The sequence below is a fragment of the Lontra canadensis genome, unplaced genomic scaffold (assembly GCF_010015895.1).
Source record: "Lontra canadensis isolate GAN:19392208 unplaced genomic scaffold, GSC_riverotter_1.0 scaffold1, whole genome shotgun sequence".
Lineage (NCBI taxonomy): Eukaryota > Metazoa > Chordata > Mammalia > Carnivora > Mustelidae > Lontra > Lontra canadensis.
The window spans coordinates 14,477,773-14,487,302 of record NW_022630995.1 but is presented as its reverse complement, the minus strand read 5'-3'; the positions used below and the strand labels follow the sequence as shown (position 1 = coordinate 14,487,302).

Genomic DNA, 9,530 nt, shown 5'->3' with positions numbered 1-9,530 from the left:
CTATGACAAAGGAGGCAAGAATATGCAATGGGAAAAAAATAATCTCTTCAAGAAATGATTCTAGGAGAGCTGGATGCAAAAGAAAGAACCTGGACTGTTTTCTTAAACCATACACAAAAATAAACACAAAATGAATGTGGTACTGAAAGCATAAAACTCATAGTTGAAAATAGAGGCAGTTATTTCTTTGACATTGACTATAGAAGTACTTTTCTAGATACGTCTCTTCAGGCAAGGGAAACATAAGCAAAAATAAACTATTGGGACTACATCAAAATAAAAAGCTTTTGCACAGTGAGAGAAACCACCAACAAAACAGAATGACAACCTACTGAATGGGAGAAGATATTTGCAAATGATATATCTGAGAGGGGGTTAATATCACAATATATAAAGAACTTCTACAGCTCAAGACCAAAAAAGTAATTCCATTAAAATATGGGCAGAGGACATACAGATGGCCCAAAAACATATGAAAAGATGTTCAACATCATTGATCATTAGTGAAATGCAAAATAAAACCGCAGGTTAGCTATAGGTGTTAAGTGTAAATAGTAGAAAATTTCATTGAGTTTTACAGGTTGGTATCTGCATACTAAGTCAGTTGGTCCCTTTCTGAAATCCAGTAGAACTTTAATATGCTCAGAACTGTAAGAAATAATAGTAATTTTATATCATGCAAAAGCATTGTAGTTTTTCAAATTTAAAATCTGGATGAGGCACCCTTCACGATGCAGAAAGTTACAGTGCATGTTCTGCAAGCATTTACTGTGAACAATGAGTATGCTTGTGCCTTGGTGATTCTTAAGGACTGGGTGTGTACCAGGTAAATGGGAACACTAATGTTTGCCTGCTACTTCTAATCCTATCAAATTGAAAGTTATAACAACATTTTTTTTTTAAAGTGGCCTAGAGAGATTGAGGATAGCAAGTGTAAGCATCTTCATCCCAGTATTCTGCTTTAAGAAGGAATAAAGATGTCCAGGTGGTGACTGGCAAAGTATGGTCAAGAGATGTTGGAAAGAGAATCTCAGAGGCACAGTTTTTTGAACCCCTCTCATAAGGTTAGGCTTTAGGCCTAGAACACCTTCTTACCAAGAGATGAGTTCACACAATCTGTTTCAGGTCTATCACTTGTACAGCAATATCTCTACCTGTTTCAGGCTCAGTGAGTGTTATTTTGTTTGAATTTATATATTGCTTACCGTCGGGCATGTCCCAACTTCAGTGGTTCAGACTCCAAAGGGGAGGGGTCAGGTCCTTCTGGAGCAGGAGCAGGATGTGCATAAGCTACTCTCTATGAGCCATATGGAACACAGGATATTAGGATACATGGTAATATGTGAGAGAAGGACAATGGGCTAGATGGCTGCTCATTCAGCCTTATGTAGAATGAAAAAGAAATATTCTAATACCATATTTCCTGGTTCCAGGCACATAAGCTGGGAAACTGTGGCAGCCCCACTGAGAGATGGCCCTTCAGTGCCTGAAGATGGATGAAAGCCTGATTATAAAATACATTGTTCATGATCTTAAAATGCAACATCATATAAATTTTCAACCTGTTTATTTCCATGAGTAAAGCTGGAGCTCTTGTTACAAAAATTGGGACTGTGTCACCAAAACGTAGTGTATCTGGGGCGTCTAAACAGTTCATCATCACAATAACTCCCTACCTTATCGCACTCTGTTATTGTACTCACTGTACTTGTTTTCTGAAACTATCAAGCAGATAGATGGATGATAGAAAATAGATAGGTAGTAGATGGATAGATAATTTTCTCTTTATTTTAACTACATCCACAGCAGTGCTCTATCTGCAGCAGCAAGAACCATGCCTAACACCTGGCAAAACCTGAGTGGTCACTGAATAAATACATAGATGAAAGACTAGAAGGCAACCAAGTTGTGGCTGTAGAAAAGTACAAAACATATGTCCCATTGGAAATATTTTCTGCTGTTTTTGTTTTGTTTTGTTTTGTTTTGTTTTTTTAAATCAACTGAATCTTTAAGAAGCTTGCCCTAGACACATGACCAGAGTTCAAATACACCAGGGGCCTAATGGAGCTAAGGAAAATCCATTTACATTCAGAAATCCAAGAATTGCCTAGGTAATATTGACAAATTTTAGTAGGTATTATACCACTGTGAATTTGTATATGGTTGCCTAGAGGGCACAAAGCATAATTTTAATGTTTGCCATATTGGTTGCCTAGGGGACATCCCATAAGAAATAATATGTTTAAAGAAAATATGTGGGTAACAGACTCTTGCTCTAACAGTTATCTGAGTAGTCTGGGATAAAGCTGGATGCAGAATTTATCCTTTCAAGTTAATTTCATGGAATGTATAGTCAGATTGTAGAAAAAAAGAGAATCTATTTTAATTTTAATTTTAATATAATTTTAATTTAATCTATCTTTATCTATTAAATTTGAATTTAATTTTTAATTTTAATTTTAATTTAATCTATCTTAATTTTGTCTCTGATAACATTCCTGTCAGTTCTCATAAGCCCATTCCTTTGTTTAGTAACTATTGATTAAGAAGGCCATACATAGGGGCGCCTGGTGGCTCAGTGGGTTAAAGCCTCTGCCTTCGGCTCAGATCATGATCCCAGTGTCCTGGGATCAAGCCCCACATTGGGCTCTCTGCTCAGCGGGAAGCCTGCTTCCTCCTCTCTCTCTGCCTGCCTCTCTGCCTACTTGTGATCTCTGTCTGTCAAATAAAAAAATAAAATCTTAACAACAAAAAAAAGGCCATACATATAGGATGAAATGGACAATACTGCACTTTCCCAAATGAAATAAAGACTCCAAGACTAGGGAAGAAGCCAAGGATGGTCTAGCGCAATTACTAGCTGGTTAAGGATTTGGGATCATGAGAAGTAAACATTCTTTACAATTGATATTAACTATCTTTACATTTATATGATGTGTTTAGATAAAACAAAGAAAACAAAACAAAACAAAATCTCATTATTTTCCACTTATTCCATTTATGACCAATAATATGAATATTAAAATTAGTAAAACTGTTAGAGAAATTAATATATAACATGCCCTGGTATTGTAGGGCCTCCATTTCCACAAAGTATTAAAATTGGTTAGGGCATGTTGATGTTTAATCCACATTACTTTAGAAAATGAGATAATTAAAAGTTTATTAAGATACTATTTTGATCACTGTTTAACCAATATTCAATGAAGGAGATGATTTTCATGTTTATGGTGAAAAGAGGTTAGTGTTATAACTTGATGGGTTCTGAGATAGACCTCCCTCAAATACATCTCTTTCATTAATGCCTAAAATTCAATAAGAAGAAATTTATACCTGAATCCTAAATATTGCTTTCTTTATGGTTCTTTCTTCCAATGCAAATGCATCTGAAATGGTACATGCACTACATTCCTTATACTTTAGTATATGGTGACTCTTAAGAGTGGAGCAAGTTAATCTACATTGGAATTAATAGGGGTTTTTAAAAAACTGTACAAGTCTTCCTGTCCAAACAATATGTCACATACTCATTATATTCATTTTACCTTGGATAAGAGGTCTAGAACAACATGAGAAGACTAGACATCTGCAGAGAGTATATGTTGATGGTAGGGTAAGGATAAAGACACATGGAGTGACATCATCAAAATTAGCCTCTCCATTGCCCCACATTTCAGTTTTTACTAGGTTGGAATCTCATCAGACAGAAGTGAAAAGTTTAAATATCTGTGTTTGGAAGTGGAGTGGGTAGGGGGGCTCCTGGATGGTTCAGATGCTTAAGTGTCTGCCTTCGACTCAGGCTATGATCCCAGGGTCCTAGGATCCAGCCCTGGGTCAGGCTCCCTGCTTCTTCCTCTCCCTCTGCTCCTCTCCTCTGCTTTTGAGTGCGCGCGCTCTCTCTCTCTCTCTCTCTCTCTCTCTCTCTCTCACACACACACACACACACACACGTAATTAAATAAATAAAATTTTATTAAAAATAAATAAGTGGAGTGGCTAGGAGAGAAGAAAAATGATAAATACATGCATTAAACTTATGATGTGGGTTTAAAAGGATGTCATGAGACACTTTCTGATATTACATTTTAATGAAAAAGTTGTCAGGTTTTTAACTACAAATAAGATCCTCAATTATTGGAGAAATCTCTACTTGGTGATAGTTCAGGGGAAAAAAAAAAGTCTCAAATATCACATGCTTTCTTTCATTAGTACCAAAAGATTTGAAATAAAAATTTTTGGTCCAAATATAGTTCTTTTAATTATTATCATGGTAGTTTCTATTCTCAGTGTCAGTTGGAAGTCACAATGCATATTTGTACCCAATTTGGAGATCAAACTAAATTTATTGGTATTGTTTCATGCTAAGAACAAGCATATAACTGAGATACTTAGTCTTGGTACACAGCATGCATTCGGTGTTTCATTACAACAAAAAACAAGCCGGGGTTTACCTGATGACATTGAGAGACAATTCTCAAATATCAATAGATGACATTTTATTTGAAAACTTTGGATGTGTTTAAAGCCCCATTTAAAATATGGAGGATTAGCATTACTGTAACTTGAATATTATTTGCGAATGAAACAAAGAAATTAAATGTGTAGAACTTATAATGTGACTGGAATAGGCTTTGTTCTGTTTAATATTTCGATTTGTTCGAAATCTATGTTTAATATTTCGATTTGTTCGAAATCTATGTTCCCTGGAAATAGATTATCAGTCTGTTATAGGTTGAGTCGCATTTGAGGAGTTTATCAGGGAGTTCTCTCAGGAGACACACTTGTGAAGAAGCTGAAACAGTGTTGGGAGGAGGGAGAGCTGATCTATTAAGCCAGTGGGAGCTGATACTTCAGCTAATCCTAGGATCTGGGGGAATCCTATTGCCAGCAGCTGATATCTACTCTGAAGAATGATGAGGGGTATGTTTGGTGGTAAGGACAATCACCAGAGAGTCACTTGAGGCTCTCTCTTGAGCAGCCATGGCCTGAGAAGGACATAGCCACCAGTAAGTTTTTGATCTTGGTCATCCCATCAGTTGCTGTCTGAGCATGAAGGGATTCTGGAGCTGATGGTGGACAGTCAGGATGAAGAGTATCTGTTTTAGCACCAGGGTCAACTGAAGCACAGAAGCATTAATTAATTTATTTAACCTTAAATTTATGTTTCCCCAAGAAACAATAACAAGGTCCTAGACAAGCTGTAATTTTACTTTACCAAGCAAATGGATCTGAGCAATGAAGGAGGGAGACCAGAAGACTTTAGGAAATGAAACAGTTTAAGAGAATTGTGATGTAAAATACTTGGGTATATTGAAGAGCTTGAAAGGTGATGTGTATGTTTATTTCTTTCAACCACTTGCTTTAAGGAGTAAAGAAACTACACCCAGAAAAACTAAGTGACAAAGATATACCTTATAGTAATTATAGAACTTAGACAAGAATTCAGGTTCTTTGATTGTTCATTGAGAGTTCCTACCTCTGAATATTCTCAAGAAGGAAATTGTTTCAAAATGATGGAAACTACAATAACATTTTTAAAGGAACAAGATCAAAGTAAAATATATTAAATTATATCATCATTTCATCTTTACTTGTGTTACAACCTCAGTGAACATCTTTTTTTAAATTTTCTTGCTTATTTTTTTGAGCATATTTATGGTACCAATTGACGTGCTTTTGTAATAGGAACATTACATGTAGAACTTGTTTTTATATCATGTTTGACGGCTTTATGTTGGACAGTATTAGAAATGGTAATAATTTTAATTTCTTAAAAATCACTATCACCCTTTGTGGTTATAGTGATAGGATAGCTCTGCTCTTTATTCAGAATTCAACATGTAATGAGTGTTCTTCTAGAAACTTGAACAAGTTAGATTGACATCAAGGTGCAAAGAAAAGAAAAAAATAATTGTATTTGTAATATATTAAATTGTGAGACATGAAAAACCAAACACTTTGACTATTCCTCATCCCCAATATTATGTTAGACCTATACAGTGATATTTTTCTTCCTTTGCTCTCTTAGGAGCTGTTTTATGATTTCTGAAAATGTGCTGTGTCCCCTGAAAAGTGAGTTACCACAAGAAGCAAAGGACACGTTCACCCTTGTTTTCTCTATGCATCTAAACCTTTCCACACGGGCAGCTTTGTGACTTACAAGGTTGACCAAGTCACCCTCTTTGCTAGGGCATTATTTGTGTGTTGTGCTCTGCTTCCTGTGTTTTAATAATAGGAAACTGGCTAGTGATTTGTCAAGTTATAGATCAATGACCTCATTTAGAATTCAAGACTAAAATATATTTTGTTTTGACTTCTTATTACAAAACGCTCATTTCAAAAGTGCTACTTGGTTGACTCTTTGCTCAGTCGGGTTAAGAAAATCGAAGGTAGTTGCATTGTCCAGGAAGAAAATTTTCCTTATGCCACAGTGCAAGGTCCTAACTCTATGAGATCTCTGTTGCTTAAGAGACTAAAAAGGTGAAAGCAGAGGTTTAATACTGATTGTTTATCAACTACCAAAGGTGTCATTATATGTCATCAAGAGAGAGAAAGAGAATTTGAAAGAGAAAAATATTTATGCCACTTGACAAAGTAGGGAGAGTTTCCAATTTCCCTAAACAATATCCAGATTGTATCACTTTTTGAGGTATGCTCTTTAAAGCAATAATATAATGTGTCGATACTCCAAAGGTAAGTGCTCTGCCTGTGCCTGTGCAAAAGCATTATTTTTCTCTTGAGGTTTGTGCAAATATTTTTTTTCTTTGTCACCAAAGTAACAGCTTCAATCAATTTCTCTTTTAGCTTATGTAAGAGATACTGATTAAAACAAGGATGATTCACAGATGGAACATGAAGCACACTGTTCCCCCTGGATATTAAAGGACAAACAAACAAGGTCTCTTCAGACTTCAGTTTTCTGTCAGAATGATCAGAGAACGGTAACTGAATGGCATCCATTAGGGAGAATTCAAGGCCAACTACAGCAATAGGTTTTGGTAACTGCCTGAGAGTATCTCATGGGAACTATGAGACTCTGACAAAACAGGGTTGTCTTCTTGTCATGTCAGGCATCTAAATGATGGCCTTTATCTGGGACTGACATTTGGGTGATTAACTATATTTTGAACTTTTGTACTTGTTCTTTTTTGTCATATTCTCATTCTTAGTCAAAGAGAGCCAACACCTTGCCTCTGTGATGTGGTGTGCAGCGTTTAACATCTGTTCCACACTTTTTTCTTGACTATACCTGATTCTAGATGGTCTAACATACATAGAAATATTATCCAACTTCTGACCTTTAGTTCTGATCAGTTGTCAAGCCTTAATCACCACTATGTCTTTAAACTTCTCAAATCTCTTTCCCTCTGCCCCTCCTTCCTCTCTGTCTTTCCACCTCTCTGTCTCTCTTTCTCCCTCTCTCATTTCCTTTGAATTATTTTAGCCTGCAATTACATATGACCTGAATTATGTCAACAGCCTCCTATCTGGTATCTCTGCCTCAGGCTGCCTCCCCTTCAAGAGATTTCCACACTGTAGTCAGAGTGGTCACTCACAATTTCAACTTTAGCTGTGTGACCCCAGTGCTTGAAACACTTCAATGACTGCATCAGTTTGCTGTTGCTGTTTTAGGTTTGACTCATTAAAATGATGTGAAAATTCTTTATTTTTGGCCCAGGCTTGCATCTCTAGCTTTATCTCTCTTTTATCTCTCTGCTCTAACTCTTGCCCTACTTAGCGACTTGCAATGCCACAGACACAATACAGCCTACCTCACCACTCTCATTTACACAGGATAGTCCCTCTACTTGAAATTTCTTTCTGCTTGGATAACTCTTATCTGCTTCAGTTTTATTTTTACATTTTACTTTCTTGGGGATTTTTGAGGGGTGGGTATTTTTCCGAGACTAGGTCGGGTGGCTTTCCTATTGGCTACCTAAGCCTGTGCTCAGTTCTGTCCAGTAGTTGTACTACTAGACTGCTGTTCTGTAATTTCTCTCTCACTCTCTAAGCTATCTGACAAATTCCTTCAGAGTAGGAGGTTAGTGAGCTAGAGCTCAGTGATCCAAGGGAGGGCCTCGTGGGCTACGAAAATTATTCAGGTGAGATGGAAGCCATTGGAGGGTTTCTAGTAGGAGAGAGGACTGGAACAACAGATGTCTTACGGGCATCAATAAAATATACTGATATTTAAAGCAGAGTAAATAAAAGAAAAATAAACTGATCCAGACACATTATGAGAATTTTCAGGACATAAGGATAAAGAAAAGGAAACACTGGGTGCTTGGGTGACTCAGCTGGTTAAGCGTCTACCTTGGCTTGGATCATGATCCCAGAGTCCTAGGATCAAGTCCCGCATAGGACTCCTTGCTCAGCCAGGAGCCTGTTTCTCTCTCTGCCTCTGCCTGCCACTCTGCCTGCTTATGCTCTCTCTTTTTCTCTGACAAATAAATAAACAAATAAAATCTTAAAAAAAAAAAAAAAGAAAACACAAGCAACAACAATAAAAATCAGACATTATCAGAGAAGAAAAAAGGACAACAAACAAAAACAATAATCAAAACAAAACTGATATCATAAAAGAAATAAAATTAGATTGATATTCAAACTTCAGTTAATACTAGAAGACATTAACTTATTTTCTTTTGTTAAATTATGTTTGCATAATTCGGTCATGATTCAATATTATTCTTTTTTTCATATTAACATTCTTAGTATATTAATCCTCTCATGAAAAATCTGCACAATCCCCACAGATAAAACCACTGCAGCATCTTTACTCCTTCTTTTTGCCAGCACCAGCATTGGCTTTTGAAGTACCCCTGACTTTCTTCATTCTGTTCTTGCATTCTTTTCACTGTTTTCTTGAGGTCTTTTTCTTCTCATACAGACCATGTCTTGCAAGTCTATGTTTGGGTTTATTTTTCTTTGCATAATCCAAGGAATCATAAATCATGCCAAAGCCAGTTGTCTTGCCACCACCAAAATGGGTTCTGAACCCAAATACAAATATGATGGTCTTGTACATTTTGGCTAGTTTTTCCCGAATTTCTGTCGTAGGTACTGTTGCCTTTCCAGGATGAAGGACACTGATGACCATTTGAGCTGAAGTAGTCAATTGGTCATGAACTTCCTGATCTGGATACTTACTGTGTCGTTCATGATGGCGGCTGAGCTTCAAGCAGCCAGAGACTAAAAGGGCTCAGTGTTCTTTTAATGTGGTTTTGGTTTGGGTGCTCTATGTTTTACATATGCTATTAAGTGAGATTGTTCTGTAATTTTCATTTCTCATGTTTTTCTTGTTTTTTTTTTTTTTTTTAAAGTATCAGCATTATCCTGGTGTCATAGAATGAAGTGGTAAATGTTCCTTTTCTGTGGTACAAAGGAGCTTGTATAAAAGAAGAATTTTTACTTCCTTAAATGTTAAAATTTAATAAGGGGCATTTTCCAATTCATCCTGAACTTTTTGATAAATGATATATTTTGAATATTTTTCCATTAAATCTAAATTTTAAAATTCATTAGTATTT

At 36.2% G+C, this 9,530-nt stretch overlaps 1 pseudogene; it reads right to left on the bottom strand.

Annotated features, from left to right (window-relative positions):
- Window positions 1–8,702: 8,702 nt before the first annotated feature.
- On the bottom strand, window positions 8,703–9,181 carry LOC116871800 (annotated as a pseudogene).
- Window positions 9,182–9,530: the final 349 nt, after the last annotated feature.